The 10,239-nt window shown below is 36.4% G+C and overlaps 1 pseudogene; it reads right to left on the bottom strand.

The window, feature by feature from the left end:
• Positions 1-1,029: 1,029 nt before the first annotated feature.
• On the bottom strand, positions 1,030-1,185 carry LOC121040036 (uncharacterized; annotated as a pseudogene).
• Between the last annotated feature and the right edge of the window lie 9,054 nt (positions 1,186-10,239).

Here is a 10,239-nt window from a genome sequence, read left to right as displayed (position 1 = left end):
ACAACTCCCTGATTTGTATTTATTGGACTCAGCTTATTCAAATAATCTTTTTTTTCTTGGACGTTTTCCCTTTTCTGCAATTAGACGACGTTGCTAGGAAAACTTAGTAATTAAATCTTTACAGACTCTCATGATTATTTCCTTAGGATCTATTTCCAGCATAAGTTTGTATGTCAGGGGCATGCCTATTTTAAAATCTTCCAGCAGTAATTGTGAAGTTGGACTGTGAAACGAGTCTGTCTCAGTTAGAATTCTGGCTTTGTCCCTTCCTGTGTCCCAAACTCTATCATTTTCCTCATTTGTATATCATTTGTACTAGTATCTACCTCATCATTATGCAGATTACACGAACTAACACACTTACCAGGTTAAGAGTATTTTATGCATAGTGATCAATCAATAGACACTTTTTATTATTATGTGCTGCCAAATTGTTCTTGTAAATATTATACCTGCTTACAATTTTTAACATTACACTAAAAATTCCCATTTATACAAGGTTATTATTTTATTTGAAAAATCTCATTTTATAATTAGTATTATTTTAATTTACATCTATTTAGATTTCTAGCAAGAATGAAGACTGGGTCACACTGTCGGTTGAACAGCTGACCCGATTTCAGCTCAAGTCATGATCCCAGGGTTGTGGGATCAAGCCTCGCATCGGGCTCTGAGCATGGAAACTGCTTAAGATTCTCTTTCTCTCCCTCTGTACCTTTCCCCCACTCAGACTCTGTCTCTCTTTCTCAAAAAAAAAAAAAAAAAGAAAAAGAAAAATTTCTAGTGAGAATGAAACTTTTTAATTCATATGTTAATAGCCATATATGTATATATGGCTATATATATATATGTGTATATATATGTGTGTATATATATATGGCTATATATATGGCTATATATATGTGTGTATATATATATATATGGCTATATATATGTGTATATATATATATATGGCTATATATATGTGTATTTATATATGGTTATATATGTGTATATATATATATGGCTATATATATGTGTGTATGTGTATATATATACATAATATATTATGTGTGTATATATACGCGTGTGTATATATACACATATGATATATGTGTACATATATGTATGTATATATATACACATATATTAAACTGATAAGAACAGATACTACACTTGATCTTAGCCAAAAGGCCGAGAAGCGATATATATATATATATATACACACATATATTATGTGTATTATGTGTATATATATACACACACACATATATATAATTTCTTCATTCCTGAGTTACTTGCTTAGACATTTTCCAAAATTCCTTTTGAGTTATGTGTTTCTTACTTATTCAGATTTTTAAAATGTAGTGATATTAATTAACTCTTATACTTGAAATGATACAATTATTTCTTTCAGTTTGCCTTTTAATTTGTATTTGTTTGGACCTAATTTTTCTGTACTCAAATGTACACTTTTTTGTGGAGGTTAGAAATTGTGGTATAACACTTTTTTTTTTATAATGAGACCTCCCATGATCATCAACCTGTTCCATAAATTACTTGAAACTTCTAGACATTAGAGGAATGAAATATCAAGTTTATAGACCCAGGTTAATCATAAGGCAAAAACTTGAATTTAGAATTAAATGTTATTTTTTAAATAAAAGAATATTTAGTAATATATTTTAAGTAGAATGAGAGAGAGAAAGAGAGAGACAGAGGGACAGAGAGAGAGAGGAGTCCTGTCAGTAATTCTTGAGAAGCTTTGGAACCATCTCGGTTGATCCTGTGAATGAAGACCTCCATCTGGTCAGATCTCTGGGGTCGTTTTAGGAAACAAGAGAGGCACCTCATCAAAGCCCAAGTGGTTTTACCTGTTAAGATGTTCAAGGGAAAGTGCAGTTGCCTCCCTAGGAAGACAAGACCCCATTTTGTTGGAGACACACAGGCAGCCAGAGGAAAGTGCAGTCCCTCTCCATTATTGTGTACCAACTCTGCCTGGAGACGTAAAAATCTCTATTTTTCTCTGTCCTTAGCTACTATTCCCCTTCATTTTATTACCCAAAGAATGAGTCTAGGAAGGAAAATTAAAATCTGATTGGATTGTTTCAGGGATACCTGCGTGGCTCAGTCAGTTGAGCACCGGACTTCGGCTCAGGTCATGATCCTGAGGTTTGTGAGTTCAAGCCCCAGGACAGTCTCTGTGTTGAGAACTCGGAGCCTGGAGTCTGCTTCCGATTCTGTGTCTCCTCCTCTGCCCCTCCCTCTTCTCTCTCTCTCAAAAATAAACGTTTAAAAAAATTGTTTTAAAACCTTGATTTAATTGTGTCCTATCTCGTGAGGGTATGTTTCCAGTATTAAATGCCACTTATTTGGAGGAAAAATTACCTCCTAGATCCAGGTTTAGAACTTAGGAAACTAGTTTTTTTGTGCACTCAAAGAAAAGCAATTTCTAAAGCCAACATGAAAGAAAGATTTACAGCTATATTTATCTTAAAAATTAATAGTTCCATTATTTATATGTTTGTCTTAAGTTCATCTGGTGTGTATTAACACTCATGGAAAATAAGGTTCTCATTTAATTTACTTTCAATGATTGACTAATTTCTCCAGTTCCATTAATTTAAAATTCATCATTTCAGTATGCCTTCAGAGGATGATATTTAAAAAAATTTTGTAAGTTTATTTATTTATTTCGAGAGAGACAGAGACAGCGCGAGTAGGAGAGGAGCAGAGAGAGAGAGAGAGAGAGAGAGAGGGAGAATCTCAAGCAGGCTTGACTGTCAATGCAGAACCTGATAAGGGACTCAAACTCACGAAACCGTGAGCTCATGACCTGAGTGGAAACTGAGAGTCAGACGCTTAACGGACTGAGCCACCCAGGCACCCCTAGAAGATGATATTTATAACATTTAAATTCATACATAAATGGATCTGTTTGCTACTAGGCTAACTGAAATACTTTTTTTATTGTCACGGGTTTGTAGTATGTTTTAGTGTCTGACAGGATATTAAGTCACTTTTTTTTTTAACCTTTGTTCTTTGACATTTTTTGGCTGACATCTACTCTTATCTTCCCCCAAAGAAGTGTAGAATTTCTTAAGAGAAAAAAACAATCAAAACTATTCCACATGGAATTTTTTTCTAATTTTTGAAAATTCATCTATGAATTTGGTGAGGAATACCATGTTTATAGCATTTTCCCATCTGGGAATATCATTCATATATACATATATATATATATATATATATGCATATACACACACATATATACATACATATATATCAATATATGTCAATATATATATCAATATATGTCATATCATGATATCATAATATTGTGATATATATATATATATAAGATTTTATTTCATGTCCCTAAAAAGTCATACCATATACCAAATACTATATGTTTTGCGCATTTAGATAATATGTAGGTTATTGTTTTTTGATATTTAATATTTTGAAACTTGAATTATCAATGAAACATGGTTTCCTCGTATACTCCTTCAGAGAATTGCTGATCAATAGCAAGACTACTCTTTGTCAGCCATCTATTTTCATCTGGATATCTTAGTAAATTATCCTAAATAGTGCATCATTCTCTAGGGGCATGTGGGTGGCTTAGTCCATTAAGCGTCCAACTTTGGCTCAGGTCATGATCTCACGGTTTGTGAGTTCCAGCCCCGCGTCTGGCTCTGTGCTGTCAGCTTGGAGCCTGGAGCCCGCTTCAGATTCTGTGGGTCTCTTTCTGCCCCTTCCCCACTGGTTCTCTCTCTCTTTCTCTCTCAAAAATAAATAAACATTAAAAAAAATTTTTTTAAATAGTGCATCATTCTCTAGATTTCTCCATAGATAATCACATCATCTACAGGTACATGATGCTATTCTTTCCTCTTCCAATAGAAAGTGCTTTGTTTTATCTTTCTGTTTCACTCACTTATCGAGCGCTTTGAAAGTCATATAAATAACCAGTGAAAATTATTTCATTTCAAAGTTTGGCTGTTTCCTCTAAGACATTTCCCCGCACAATGGCAGGGAAGGAATTTTTTGCCATCATGTGCTCAAAGAACATCTAACATGACAATGACTCATGGACAAGGGTCCCTTTGGGGAAACCCAGAAGTCCAGCAGAGACGTTCCAGTGCACGGTTGGAGGAAATAAATAAACAAACAAATAAATAAATATTTCAAAAAAATTTTAAAGCCAAGATTGGGCACAATGAAAAGGATGAGAGGAACAGTTTCACTTTATCTGCATCACCTCACCCCCAAGGCAGCACAGCACATTGTCAAGAAAGATGGTCTTGGCCCACAACTTGTCCCATGGGGAGAAGTGAGAACACGCGAATGAAAAGCCAGCTTCCCCAGCGGTACACAGCACTGCCAAAGAGGCTGACTTTTTCTCACTCTCTCTGGCATGGAGGTGTTCAACCCCCACATAAGTGGGGCAGGGAGGGCCTGGGAGACCATCAGCCAGGCAATGAACATCAGAGGGACTAGGATCTTACTAACCGTTTTGTGTACTCCATGCAGAAGTCTACCCATGAACCTCTAGGGATGCCTGGGATCCTCTCTCTCCCTCTCTCTGCACCTCCCCCCCCCCATAAATAAGCTTAAAAAAATAAAAATAAAAAATAACTATAGCTACAATAATGTTAACAGATGCACCGTATAGAAAAATGTAAATTGTACATCAAAAACCTAATACGGAGGGGAGTAAAAGAGTAGTTTTAGTTTATGGTCAAAGTTAAGTTGTTAGTAGCTTAAAATGGACTGTTTAACAGGTTGTAAATAAGCCTCATGGTAATCGCAAAACAGAAACTTACAGTAGTTACAAAATAGATAAAGAGAAGGGAATCAATGCCCAGCACTACTGAAAATTATCATTTCAAAAGGAATACAGCAAAAAAGGAAGAAGGGAACGAAGAAGGCAAAAAATAAAAAACAATTAATAAAATAGCATGAGTAAGTCCTCAACTATGAGTAATTACTTTAAATTTAAATGGATTAAATTCTCCAATGAAAAGACAAAGTGGCTAAAAGGATTTAAAGAACATAAAATCAAAACAAAACAAACAAACAAACAAAAAAAAAACCAAGACACATCTATATGCTGCCCACAAGAAACTCATTTCTAAGAACCCATTTAGCCTCAAAGTGAAGGGAAGGAAATAAAAACCAGAAGAGAACAGAGACAGCTATACTTATATTAGCCAAAATAGAGTTTAACTCAAAAGATTTAACAAGAGACACAGCAGGTCATTATAAAATGATAAAGGAGCCAATTTGTCAAAAGGATAAAAAATTGTAAATTATATGTACCAACATTGGGGCACCTAAATATGTAAAGCCAATACTAACAGATCTGAATAGAGAAATAAACAGTAAAATAATAATAAAAGGAGACTTTAATACTCTGCTTTCAACAATGAATATATCATCCAGATCAGAAAGTCATGAAGAAAATGTAGGACTAACAGATATGCAGAATGTTCCATCAAACAGGAGCAGAATATACATTCTTCTCAAGTATAAGCAGCATATTCTCCAGGATAGAGCACATGTTAGGTCACCTGACAAGTGAAATTAGCCAGAGAGGGGGCTCAGTGGGTTAAGCGTCCGACTTCGGCCCAGGTCATGATCTCGCGGTTCGTGAGTTCGAGCCCCACGTCAGGCCCTGTGCTGACAACTCAGAGCCTGAAGCCTGCTTCAAATTCTGTGTCTCCCTCTCTCTCTGCCCCTCCCCTGCTTGTGCTCTGTCTCTCTGTATCTCAAAAATAAATAAACATCAAAAAACCATAAAAAAAGGAATCAGCCAGATATTAGACAAACACTGTATGATCTCGCTTATACACAGGATCTAGAGGGTTTGAAGAAAAGTCAGACTCATATAGACAAAAAATTAAATGGTTACAAACGGCTGGGGGATGGGGAGGATGAGGACATGCTTTTCAAAAGGTACAAGCCTTCAGTTATAAGATGAATAAACTCCCGGGATCTAATGTGCTGCATGGTAACTATAAGTAACAATACATTCTCAGAAACACTGCTTTTAAGTGTTGTGTTTTTTTTTTTTTAACACCTCTCTTCATGCATTACAAATTGGCAGTCACATCCATTCACTGATATAACACTTTTCTCAATGTAGCAAGCAAGTAGCATTCTCAGAAACATCTTTTTCACAAGTGTTCTTAAAATGCTTCTCTACATGAATACAGAATGTACTTGAAATTTTAAGAGTAGACCTCTCACCATGCACAAACAAAAAAAAAGGTCACTATGTGAGGTGATGGATGTGTTAATTAGCCCGATTGTGGTAATCACTTAATAAAGAATATATACGTCAAATCATCAATTTGTACACTTTAAATATATATAATTTTATTTGTCAATTACACCTCAATAAAGCTGAAACAACATTTCTATTAGTTAAAGAAAAAGTCTTTAAAAAATCAGTAATGGGAGTTCACTCATTAAATTATAATTGAAAAATTATTATTCAGTATTTACCAAGAGCCCTATACTAATTGCTTCCTATGTCTGATCCCACTGAATTCCCACAACTCTATAAATCAAGTATTATAATCCCAGTTAGTTAGATTAGGAAATCATATTTTGAAAGTCAAAAACACCTTTCAAGTACTATGTTTGAAAGTGGATACTGAATTTCAGATCTCTGATCCAAAATAATAATCCATACTCTTTCCTTTTGAGGCATTTATAAACAATTATACCTTTGTCTCCTTTGACTTGTTATTATAATGAATTATAGTAACTAATTTTTTATTATTTTTTTTCTTTGAATTCCCGCAATTGGCCATGCCAGTTACTCTCTTGATGGTGTTGGAATCACGTTGGTGATGCTTATTTATAATATGTTAAATTATACACATAGGTGCTTCCTCTGCAATTGTTTTGGTCCGTTTTATTTTAGAAGCAGAATTAAAGTATATTTACACTGGTGATCTGAGTTTTCCCACCTCAGTTCCTCAAGCCACACTTCAATTGGCCATTTCTATGACATCAGTCAAATTAAACCACATTTGTCAATATTATCAGCCCACCTCCAGGCTAGCAGTCAAATTCAATGGTCAAGTCTCACTATCTTTCAGCAACTTTGAATAGCTGTCAGGTTTTCTTTCTCCCTCACAGTCTCTCTCTTGCACTTGACTTTTCTAGATCATCTTTCTGTTTCTTAAGTCCAAATGTTAAACTTTTCTAAGACTCAGTGCTTGGTCTCTAAAATTACACTCTCTGTGGATGATCTTGTCTAGTCTTATGGCTTTGAATGTCATCTGTATGCTAATGATATTTGTGCAGGTAAAACCTAGTTCTCTTCCCAGGTTTCCCCTTTCCTCTCACATGACTACCACACTCACATTTCTGATCCTAGGTGTGTGTGTGTGTGTGTGTGTGTGTGTGTGTGTGAGAGAGAGAGAGAGAGAGAGAGAGAGAGAGAGAGGTGGGTGTGGTTCTCCACACCAAGCAATTCTACAACATCAACTGGGTGTTCTACAATTTAACTCAATTCTGACATTATCTGTCTGGAGATAGTGTCAGGTCTCACAGGTTAAGGGCTGAGTCCCACAACTGTGGGACCCCACCCCTTCCCCTCTTCAAATGCCAATCCCCAATCCAGGCTGTTACCTGTGCTGACTGACTGGTTATAAACCAGAGGTCCCCATGACCTTCTCCTCAGGTTTGATTAATTTGGTAGAGTGGCCCACAGAACTCAGGAAAACAGTTTACCTGCCGTTTGTCAGTTTGTTGTAAAAGGATACGATAAAAGCTACAGATGAACATTCAGATGGAAGAGACGCATAGAATAAGGTATGTGGGAAGGGGCATGGAGCTTCCATGGCCTCTCCAGTGCACCACTCTCTCAGCGCCTCTATGTGTTCACCAACCTGGAGGCTCTCCAAACCTCATACTTTTGGGACTTTTTTGGAGGCTTCATCATTTAGGCATGACTCATCATTCACTCCATTTCTAGTCCTTCTCCCCCCTGGAGATTGGGGGTGGGGCTGGAAATTTCAAGCTTGTCTTTTGATTGCCTAATTTCTGCTGTTGCTCTTGTCTTTGTTCCTTCGTATATAATTTGGTTTTCTTTTTGTTTTTTCTTACCTCTGACTGCTTTGTTAAGATTTTGTATTTATCTTTGGGCGCCTGGGTGGCGCAGTCGGTTAAGTGTCCGACTTCAGCCAGGTCACGATCTCGCGGTCCGGGAGTTCGAGCCCCGCGTCGGGCTCTGGGCTGATGGCTCGGAGCCTGGAGCCTGTTTCCGATTCTGTGTCTCCCTCTCTCTCTGCCCCTCCCCCGTTCATGCTCTGTCTCTCTCTGTCCCAAAAAATAAATAAACGTTGAAAAAAAAAATTAAAAAAAAAAAGATTTTGTATTTATCTTTGATTTTTAGTAGTTTTACGATTTGTCCATCCCTTTGATATTTTATCATGTTTTGATTTTGTTTTTCTTGAGCTTCTTTGATTTCTGGTTTCATTTATTTTGTTAGTTTTGGAAAATTCTTGATCATTGTGTCTTCAAATATTATTTCTGCCCATTTGATCTTTGCCTCATAGGATTTCAATTCCATGCATGTTAGATCATTAAATATTATCCAAGAGCTTTTGGATAGCCTGTACTATTTTCACTCTTTTTCTCTTTGTGTTTCAGTTTATTTACATTATTTAAAAATTATGTATATTTACTTTTGTCTAGGTCACCCGTAGTAAATCTACTGAGGAGCTCGTCTAAAGAATTTTTTATCTGTGATATTGTGTGTGTGTGTGTGTGTGTGTGTGTGTGTGTGTCTGTCTTTATTTAGAACACTTTTATTTGATTGTCATTTCTCTGCTGAATTTTCTCATATGTCTATCTGTGTTTTCCACCTTTTCCATGAAGCCTCTGGGATACTAATCATAGTTCTTTTTAAATTCCCTGATTGATAATCCCAGCTTTTGATTTATCTCTTGGTCTAGTTGTATTGATTGCTTTAGTTCTTGAAAGTGAGTTTTTTTTTCTTTGCTTTATTTTGTGTGTTATAATTTGACTCTTGAACATGATATAGTGGATACAAAGGTAAATTGGAAGTGAACATGCCTCTTTATCTGTCATGCTATTTGTGTGGAGCTATGACTTATTTTAGTCAGAGGAGTTGAACTATCTTTGAGTTTTATTGTTGGTATCATTATCTCTAGCACACCACTGGGTTCAAAGTTTTCTAACGGTGATTTTCTATTGTCTGTGGCTAAGGTAGGGGCTAAAATACCAGAGAGTTTTTATCAGTAACCCTTCTCCACCATTCAGTTTTTCAAACATCCCTACATGTCTGAACCACATAGGGGGTTCTTCCCAAGATCCTTCCCTTCTCCCAGAAGTAGACATATATTTCTTGTGGCTCAGTACGAGGTTCATGCCAAGGAAAGGAGAGTCCTCTGTTGTCCTCATCCAGTCACAGTCTTACTTTAATGTCAATCGTGCTGTGCTTGGATCTCAGGTTTAAGGCTTTCTCAGTGTTTCTGCCCATCCTCTCCATTGTAGAAAATATTTGCCATTATTTGTAGTAGGTTTTGAAAGGGAGAGAATTTATTTTTACTGTTCCAGGGACAACAGACCTCTGTGTAGTATTGGTGTAAGATCCTAGGCCAGAAGTGATTTCCTGTCCTTCCTTCAGAGGTAGAGGATTTACCTTACATCTTTCTGCAAGCAGCAATGTTTTCTCCAAGTGTCTTTCTCTAAGGACTCCAGTGTATCCTACAATTGGAAAGGTTTCCAATTTCTTCCCACGGGTAGGCAGACTACTTCTATCCATACCCTAGAAGCAATCATTCTTTCTCTGTGCCCTAAGTCAAAAGTGTTTGCTACTGTCTTTCAGCAGCCATGGATTTGCTTCTGATGAGAGTATAATATAAATTATCCAAAGATGTCCTCTGTATATTGGTTCTATGTTGTTTATTTCATCACAGCAGGCTGGCATCATTAGCTCAGAAGCCTGCCAGGACCAAACTCAAATTTTTACAAAAGTTGCTCAAAAATACAGTCCAAATCAGCATATTTTTAGTGATCTAAAGCCTATCTGCTTTACATACCCTACAAAATTGCATCCAAAATCTGCTAGCCATAGATAAGACAAACAATGGGATTATAAAAGTTGCCAAGCCACTACTGCCCTTTGGAGTTCTTTGTCACATAGACTCTCCATTGTGCTGCTGAATGACTCATCCAGATGTATAGGCTTCTTCACCAATTTCCCCCTCTCTC

The sequence above is a fragment of the Herpailurus yagouaroundi genome, unplaced genomic scaffold (genome assembly GCF_014898765.1).
Source record: "Herpailurus yagouaroundi ecotype Mexico unplaced genomic scaffold, PumYag 181, whole genome shotgun sequence".
In the NCBI taxonomy this organism is placed as follows: Eukaryota; Metazoa; Chordata; class Mammalia; order Carnivora; family Felidae; genus Herpailurus; species Herpailurus yagouaroundi.
The sequence above is the reverse complement of the archived record's forward strand: the minus strand, read 5'-3'. Positions and strand labels throughout refer to the sequence as shown.